Raw genomic sequence first — 8,463 nt, 5'->3', positions numbered from 1 at the left:
AACTGTTTTCAAGAGCTTCACACAATATATTCGTATCAATGAGTTCAAAAACTTCATTCCCTCTATCAAGTAAATTATATTTCTCTTCCAAATCTCTTAGTTTTTTATGAGAAGCACTGTTTTCATTTGGTGTAAGTTCGTTCGGCAAATCAGTAATAAGTGGATTCACATTTTCCAACAGTGATGATGATGAACTGCTTTGCTTTGCTAATGAATCATTATTTCTTTTCTTTTGCCAGTTCACACGCTTTTTAAATACTTTTGCTTTAGCTCTAGGCATTTTCACTGCGAAAAATGAAGCACTAAATACGAAATAACTCAACAACAACTACTTTCTTATATCACACTGTTTACAAAACAGTCCCGCCACAAAGTCAAAGAGTAACTTGAGGAAACCAGAGAGAAACATTTTCGGGTAACTAGTGTATAAATAGTCGCTGGAAACCGGGATATTTGAATTCATGTCACTTTAAAGGTACTGCCAAAAAGTTCATGGTCAGCCACGAGAGACGTGTATAACTAAAGCGCAATACCCGATCTCACAAATATATAAAAATAAAATAGTTATAATTGTAGTAGAGCTATGTATGATACGTCATTTTAAAGAGGAAACATGGCAGAATATAATACGCCAATAAAAAAAAATTCGATTTTTTAACCCAAAATCCGATTCCGTATCCCCTTAAGTGTTTCAGTGGAAAGGTATGGAGTGCACACAGATCCTGCCCATCAATAATTTTCTTAAGCATTTGTCACATCCCATCTAGACTCTGGGTGTACTTCTACCATTTATGGTTCAGCCCAACCTTCAAAATTAAAGATATTGGATGCATAACAATTTGCAGGCATATGGATGGCAACTGGGTCTACAGAATAACCTATAACCTATATCTGTACCATCTGTCCCCCCCCCCCCCCACAAAAAAACAAAGATTATAATAATAATAATAATAATAGTGATGATAATAATAATTTATATTAGTTGCAAACAACAACTTGACTATGACAAACGTTATGTGAGAGCACTGTAATCACACAGTGGTTTATACAAACAGCCCAAAGTAAGGGAATTTAGTTGGCCATTCCAACACTTTCCCAGACAATGTCTTAAGGATACTCCTTCCAAGGGAATTCAATGTCTTCATCACAGAGCTAGACTTCTCTCGTCTGCTCCAGATCCCAGAGCACGACCATCCATGATACCACTTTTTTTTCCCCCACCTCCAGAATCAGGGTAAAGAGGTGTCATTCCATTTTGTACTGGGCATGTAAGAATTCATGGCAATGAATGCCGCACAGACTGTGATGCAAATTTTTCCCCAAGTTGTTATGAAATAGACTAGCGTTATTCTGTTTAACTAAGAAGACATGTGCTTGGTCATATGTGATGACAGGCACACATCATATTTTCTTTCTTTTAGATTGTTGTTGTTGTTGTCTTCAGTCCTGAGACTGGTTTCATGCAGCTCTCCATGCTACTCTATCCTGTGCAAGCTACTTCATCTCCCAGTACTTACTGCAACCTACATCCTTCTGAATCTGCTTAGTGTATTCATCTCTTGGTCTCCCTCTACAATTTTTACCCTCCACACTGCCCTCCAATGCTAAATTTGTTATCCCTTGATGCTTCAAAACATGTCCTACCAACCGATCCCTTCTTCTAGTCAAGTTGTGCCACAAACTTCTCTTCTCCCCAGTCCTATTCAATACCTCCTCATTAGTTACGTGATCTACCCACCTTATCTTCAGCATTCTTCTGTAGCACCACATTTCGAAAGCTTCTATTCTCTTCTTGTCTAAACTATTTATCGTCCACGTTTCACTTCCATACATGGCTACACTCCATACAAATACTTTCAGAAACGACTTCCTGACACTTAAATCTATACTCGATGTTAACAAATTTCTCTTCTTCAGAAACGCTTTCCTTCCCATTGCCAGTCTACATTTTATATCCTCTCTACTTCAACCATCATCAGTTATTTTGCTCCCCAAGTAGCAAACTCCTTTACTACTTTAAGTGTCTCATTTCCTAATCTAATACCCTCAGCATCACCCGACTTAATTCAACTACATTCCATTATCCTCGTTTTGCTTTTGTTGATGTTCATCTTATAACCTCCTTTCAAGACATGTCAATTCCGTTCAACTGCTCTTCCAAGTCCTTTGCTGTCTCTGACAGAATAACAATGTCATCGGCGAACCTCAAAGTTTTTATTTCTTCTCCATGGATTTTAATACCTACTCCGAATTTTTCTTTTGTTTCCTTCACTGCTTGCTCAATATACAGATTGAATAACATTGGGGAGAGGCTACAACCCTGTCTCACTCCCTTCCCAACCACTGCTTCCCTTTCATGCCCCTCGACTCTTATAACTGCCATCTGCTTTCTGTACAAATTGTAAATAGCCTTTCGCTCCCTTTATTTTACCCCTGCCACCTTCAGAATTTGAAAGAGAGTATTCCAGTCAACATTGTCAAAAGCTTTCTCTAAGTCTACAAATGCTAGAAACGTAGGTTTGCCTTTCCTTAATCTAGCTTCTAAGATACGTCGTAGGACCAGTATTGCCTCACGTGTTCCAATATTTCTACGGAATCTGAACTGATCTTCCCTGAGGTCAGCTTCTACTAGTTTTTCCATTCGTCTGTAAGGAATTTGCGTTGGTATTTTGCAGCTGTGACTTATTAAACTGATAGTTCGGTAATTTTCACATCTGTCAACACCTGCTTTCTTTGGGATTGGAATTATTATATTCTTCTTGAAGTCTGATGGTATTTCGCCTGTCTCGTACATCTTGCTCACTCACCAGATGGTAGAGTTTTGTCAGGACTGGCTCTCCCAAGGCCGTCAGTAGTTCTAAAGGAATGTTGTCTACTCCTGGGGCCTTGTTTCGACTCAGGTCTTTCAGTGCTCTGTCAGACTCTTCATGCTGTATCATATCTCCCATTTCATCTTCATCTACATCATCTTCCATTTCCATCATATTCTCCTCAAGTACATCTCCCTTGTATAGACCCACTATATACTCCTTGTACCTTTCTGCTTTCCCTTCTTTGCTTAGAACTGGGTTTCCATCTGAGCTCTTGATACTCATACAAGTGGCTCTCTTTTTTCCAAAGGCCTCTTTAATTTTCCTGTAAGCAGTATCTATCTTACCCCTAGTGAGATAAGCCTCTACATCCTTATATTTGTCCTCTAGCCATCCCTGCTTAGCCATTTTGCACTTCCTGTCAATCTCATTTTTGAGACGTTTGTATTCCTTTTTGCGTGCTTCATTTACTGCATTTTTATATTTTCTCCTTTCATCAATTAAATTCAATATTTCTTCTGTTACCCAAGGGTTTCTACTAGCCCTCGTCTTTTTACGTACATGATCCTCTGCTGCCTTCACTATTTCATCCGTCAAAGCCACCAGTTCTTCTTCTACTGTATTTCTTTCCCCCATTCCTGTCAATTGTTCCCTTATGCTCTCCCTGAAACTCTGTACAACCTCTGGTTTAGTCACTTTATCCAGGTCTCATCTCCTTAAATTCCCACCTTTTTGCAGTTTCTTTAGCATTAAATTAGTCATATTCCATGGGTCCTATGGCAAGTGGTCCCCGAGTGTGGTAAGATGTCAATAATGTAAATTTTATTTTATTTAAGAGCATGACTAGTGTATTACAATGCTAATGTTAATTATAAAATGATGAAAAGTGTCAAATTTAAGAGTTCCTCTGAATGTAGCCTTAAGTGGAATAGAAAAGTTGTCCAACAGGATTTTCTGTAATTTAGCCTCAAACGCCAGCACATTATGTAATTGATGTTACATGAGCTCTGGCAGGCTGTTGAATACATATGCACCCATGTATCTGACTCCCTTGCGTGTATTGTTAAGTCCAAGTCAAGTTTTGGTTCTAGTGTTACATTCAGGCCTTTTATTTTCTTTTTCTCAAGAAAAGAGAAATATTAGTAATAACAAAGGACACTCTATCTGTAACACTAAGGGTTGATTGTACAAAGCAGTCAATCTTTGATTAGCACAAAAAATGAACTTAGATCAAGCTGATCTTGGAAATCTGTTTTGTATAAACATTAATCTTGGATTATTTCACCACAAACAAGGATCAGCTTTGAGTGGCAAAATTTTGTAGATCAAGTCAAGTTCAACTGCAGTCATTAGTTCACACCCTAGTTATACTACAAAACAGCAATTTTGTTTTGTGGAGATAGCATAGACAAGATGGAACTAATTTAATAATTAAGAATATCATGACACTAAAAATGGTAAGTACATATGCGAGTACACACCACTCACACCCTGCTGAAGTTTGAAATAAGCTTTTGGTTTGCAAGGTTAGATTAAGGAAATTATTGTCTATGTAAGTAGTGAGTTTAGGTAATAATTACTCTCATAAGAACTCTTGGAGAAGATTCTTAATTAATATGAAAAACGTTTAAAAACTTTCAGAATTACTGTGCAGTACAGTACGAAAGGGAAATTTGGACTATTTGCAGTGAACAATTAAATATATGGAACTCCACAGAAGTCAGTAATTAATGTATCTCTTATAAATATGCTCCTTAGGCTTGAATACTAGAAACTGCACAATTTATATTAAATTCTATGTAAGTCACTGTTTACAGGAGGGTGATAATATTACCAAACATCTATAGCGAGAGTAAACTGCTATGACAACTATAGTGTGCCGATGAAACAATACAGCTTGCAAATACAAAATCAGTTGGCCAAGTAACATTTAAAAGAATTTGACTGTGAAGCCAAGGATCTGAGTTTCAGTTCATAGAGCATCCAAAGGATTTTATTTTGTCACACTTTTCACCTCTGACAATGTTTGTTAATCTGATAAACACCAGTTGCACCATAATTTTGATATCACAATAAAATGTATATCCTCCTATAACTGGCTGTGTAAGTCAATTTTAAGTTCAGATGACAGCAAGGGTGTGCCACTTCCAATAAGACCATACCTAATAAATAACTGTGATGTTCAAACCAATTGTGTTGATGGCAGCTCAAATGTATACTTCTACTGTTCTCTGCACTGATAGTTTCTTTGGTGTTGAATAAAAATACCTTGAAAATATGTGAACTTCAATCCAGACTCAACATTCTATGACATATGTTTTCACTGTGCTCGGCAACTAGCTGAAACCCAGATGTGACACCAGAGTGGGTAATGGTTAGTCACGTCGCTCACATCATGTGATGGGTGATGCTGGATGGCCATTAATTATGAGCTGCAGAACAATGTATTCTCTACATTACTTGCCAAGACAATACTGCATCTTTACATCATAATTCCTGAATATGCCACTTGTTGATTTCCTAGTGACTGAGCCGCTATGGTGAACAGTATTGTGTGTGCAAGAGCATTACATGTTGAGATGTATACTATTGACCTCATTGATACTTGATTATTTCGACATGTCTAGTGAAAATGACAATAAGTTCAAATGAATTCCTTGGATGTTATGCAAAAGGGCACGTACTTCTTCGAATTTAATAATAAATAATTTAATCTGTGGTTTTGCTAGGACAAAAATACCATACAATAACAGGGTTGTCAGTGCAGGTCAACTGAACAATGCTGTAACAGTCACCAGCTTTGACCCATGACGTAACTTTGTTGCATTTTTTGTCATGGTTGTTGGCGTGTTTGAAATGGATCATGTTTGAAGTGTATGTTTTGTAGCATGATGTGGCACACACTAGTGCTAAATGTTGATGTTTCGGTTTTCCTTTCCAGTGTTGCTATTGCACAATTGGGCTAGGCATTGTATATTAGGATATTTGTATTCTTCATATTGGGATTGTGTATTTAGAGGTTTGTTAGTGATTTATTGTTGTGACACTAGTTATTGGCTAAAGACTTGTTTTCAGCTTTGGAATTGTGAGTTTGGCATGTTGTTAATGGCTGGAGATTTAATTTTGCTTTATATTTGTTTTGACAGGGAAATTCACTACTATCTTGTTGCTTGTGCACTGTGTGATGACGTAGCAACATAGATGAAGATCCTTCAGTGGTATGGTCAAGTTGTCAAGTATGTCAAGCACCACGGTTTCAAGGAATTTACGAAGATTCTGAATTTTAGATCGTGGGTGAACATATGTGTTGTTGACTCCTTTCCAATATTTGACAATCTGTTCACTTGGATTCCTTGTTTGAGATGTCTAGACATGCGATTTGTGATACAGTTTTATTCACATATGATGTTTGTGTGTGTGTGTGTGTGGGGGGGGGGGAGGTTGGGAGGGGGGGGGGGAGGTTGTTGCCTTCTCAACAAAGTTGAGTAAACAGTTCGCCTGTATTCCTGGTCTGAGAAGTCTAGACAGGCCATTTGTGATACTGTTTTATCCACTTATGCAGTTTGTGTGTGTTGCCTCCTTGACAATGTTGGGTAAGCTATTCACCTGGATTTATGGTTTAAGATGTCTAGGCCCAGCCATTCAGTGATTATGTTTTATTCACTTATGATGTTTTGTGTGTGTGTGTGTGTGTGTGTGTGTGTGTGTGTGTGTGCGTGTCCTCTGAGCATGTCTAGATTTCTGTGTCAGCTGATTTTGGTTGCAGTAAGCTTTGATGGTTTTTCGTTTGATATGTGTGCACAATCATGTTTTATTTGTATGTGCAAACTGATAATGGATTTTTTATGAGTATTTATGTTGTTGTTAGTTGCTGTTAATAATAATTAATTAAGCTTGCTGGAGAGTGTTCTAACTACATCAGTCAAGTTAAGTTTCAATAACTGTTAGATCAGCGAGATTTCCTTTCTAGGTATTATGGATTTTGTTCTGGCTGGTTTGGTAAAGTAGGGTTTTTGATAATACCGTAGTGCACTAAGGGTTTTTTGTGTTGTGCAGTTCATTCTAGCCACTGAGATCAAGTGATGTTTTCGATACCAAGTTGTGATTTTGTAGCATTTCTTTTAGCTATATTGGTCAAATTAAATTTACGATACCCATTTTGTGGATTACGTGTAATTTTGCAACTTACAGCATTCTTGAGTAATGTTTGTTTTTGTGTCTATTTCCTATTAGGACTGTCACTTATTTTTCATATATCATCCATCACAGCTGTCGTTTATTTAGTTTATCCCAAACCAAAATACCCTAAAACATGCTGTTGTCCAGTTAATTCTATGTGCTCCTTCGAATTAGTTGTGTTATATTTCGCATGATGAATTTTTTTTCCTCTCCTTGCATCTTAAGTGTGTGATTTTATGGCAGCCATACTGTTTATGGCTGAAATAGTGGTGTCCGCCATGTGGATGCCGTCATAGGTCAAAGCTGACAGACATTATCAGATGCTTCGGTTATTCCATCAGTGCATCAAAAAGTAGTCCAAAACATATTACACCTTGTTTGTTAGGGTAAAATCTATGAAGGAATTCAAGCACCTACAAAAAATTAAGATTACACAAATCACAATATAAAGAGGGCAGATATACAAGAAATGCTCTTCCTCTCACCATTAAACTTTTTCCATGTAGTAGAAGGGTGTAAGTTGTTGTCTGAAGGCTTCTATTTGGGCAAACATGGCCCATGAGTATCACTTGGCTGTAATTCAATAGGCGGATGACTGCCGCTGATGTGGTTGCTGTTGGCTTTAACAGATAGCACCTAAGACATTTGTGTACATGAGCTGATCACAGGGTTTTAGCTTATGATGGATAATGTTGGGTATATTTAATTTGGTGGTATTCTTTTAGAGATCTGAGAAGTAGAAAGGTTTTATCATGAAGGAACTCCCCTTCCACCTCTCCACCCTCCCCCGCCCCCCCCCCCCCATTATTTATTTTATATTGACGTATGGTTAGAGTTGTGCTTAGTTCCACTACTGGCTATATGCATAGTATGCCAATGTAAAAAATTTTGGAGTTTTTCTAAAATGTTTAAAAAATATTTTAGTGTTAATGTGTACGATAGTACTATTCCGATTGCTAGTTGGGATTACACCCCATTAGATGTTATATGCTGAGTATATTATTATAAAATTACATGTGAACGCCTGGAGCACATGACCACGCAGCGCCCCCTACCGAGGGCACTTCCCTGATAGTTGACATTTTTAGCATCAGTATATGCTCTGCTTCAAGACTGCTTGTGCCGCAGTCATATGTTATTCGACACTTACTTTGAGTTGTCAAGGTTGTACGCCTGGTTGGTTAGGAAGGAGTTGAAGTTTGTGGTATGTAACTCATATGACCAGATCTCATTTTCTGTAATGCTGAGATGTGTTGAGTGTGCTGTTCACTTAGGTTTTGTACTTTTTTCTAACAGATGTCTGAAGATGAGTGTAATCCCGAAACACGTAACATGTTCTAATAAAAGAGTCAATTGAACATCTCATGACTTTATTGCGATTGTACAGCATTGGTTGCCAATTATTATTATAATGAGGGCAGCATTTATCTAAAATGTATTTACACCAAAACAGATTAAAAAATGCTTGATAGGT

Source organism: Schistocerca nitens, chromosome 9 (genome assembly GCF_023898315.1).
Source record: "Schistocerca nitens isolate TAMUIC-IGC-003100 chromosome 9, iqSchNite1.1, whole genome shotgun sequence".
In the NCBI taxonomy this organism is placed as follows: Eukaryota; Metazoa; Arthropoda; class Insecta; order Orthoptera; family Acrididae; genus Schistocerca; species Schistocerca nitens.
Note: the sequence above shows the minus strand (reverse complement) of the source record.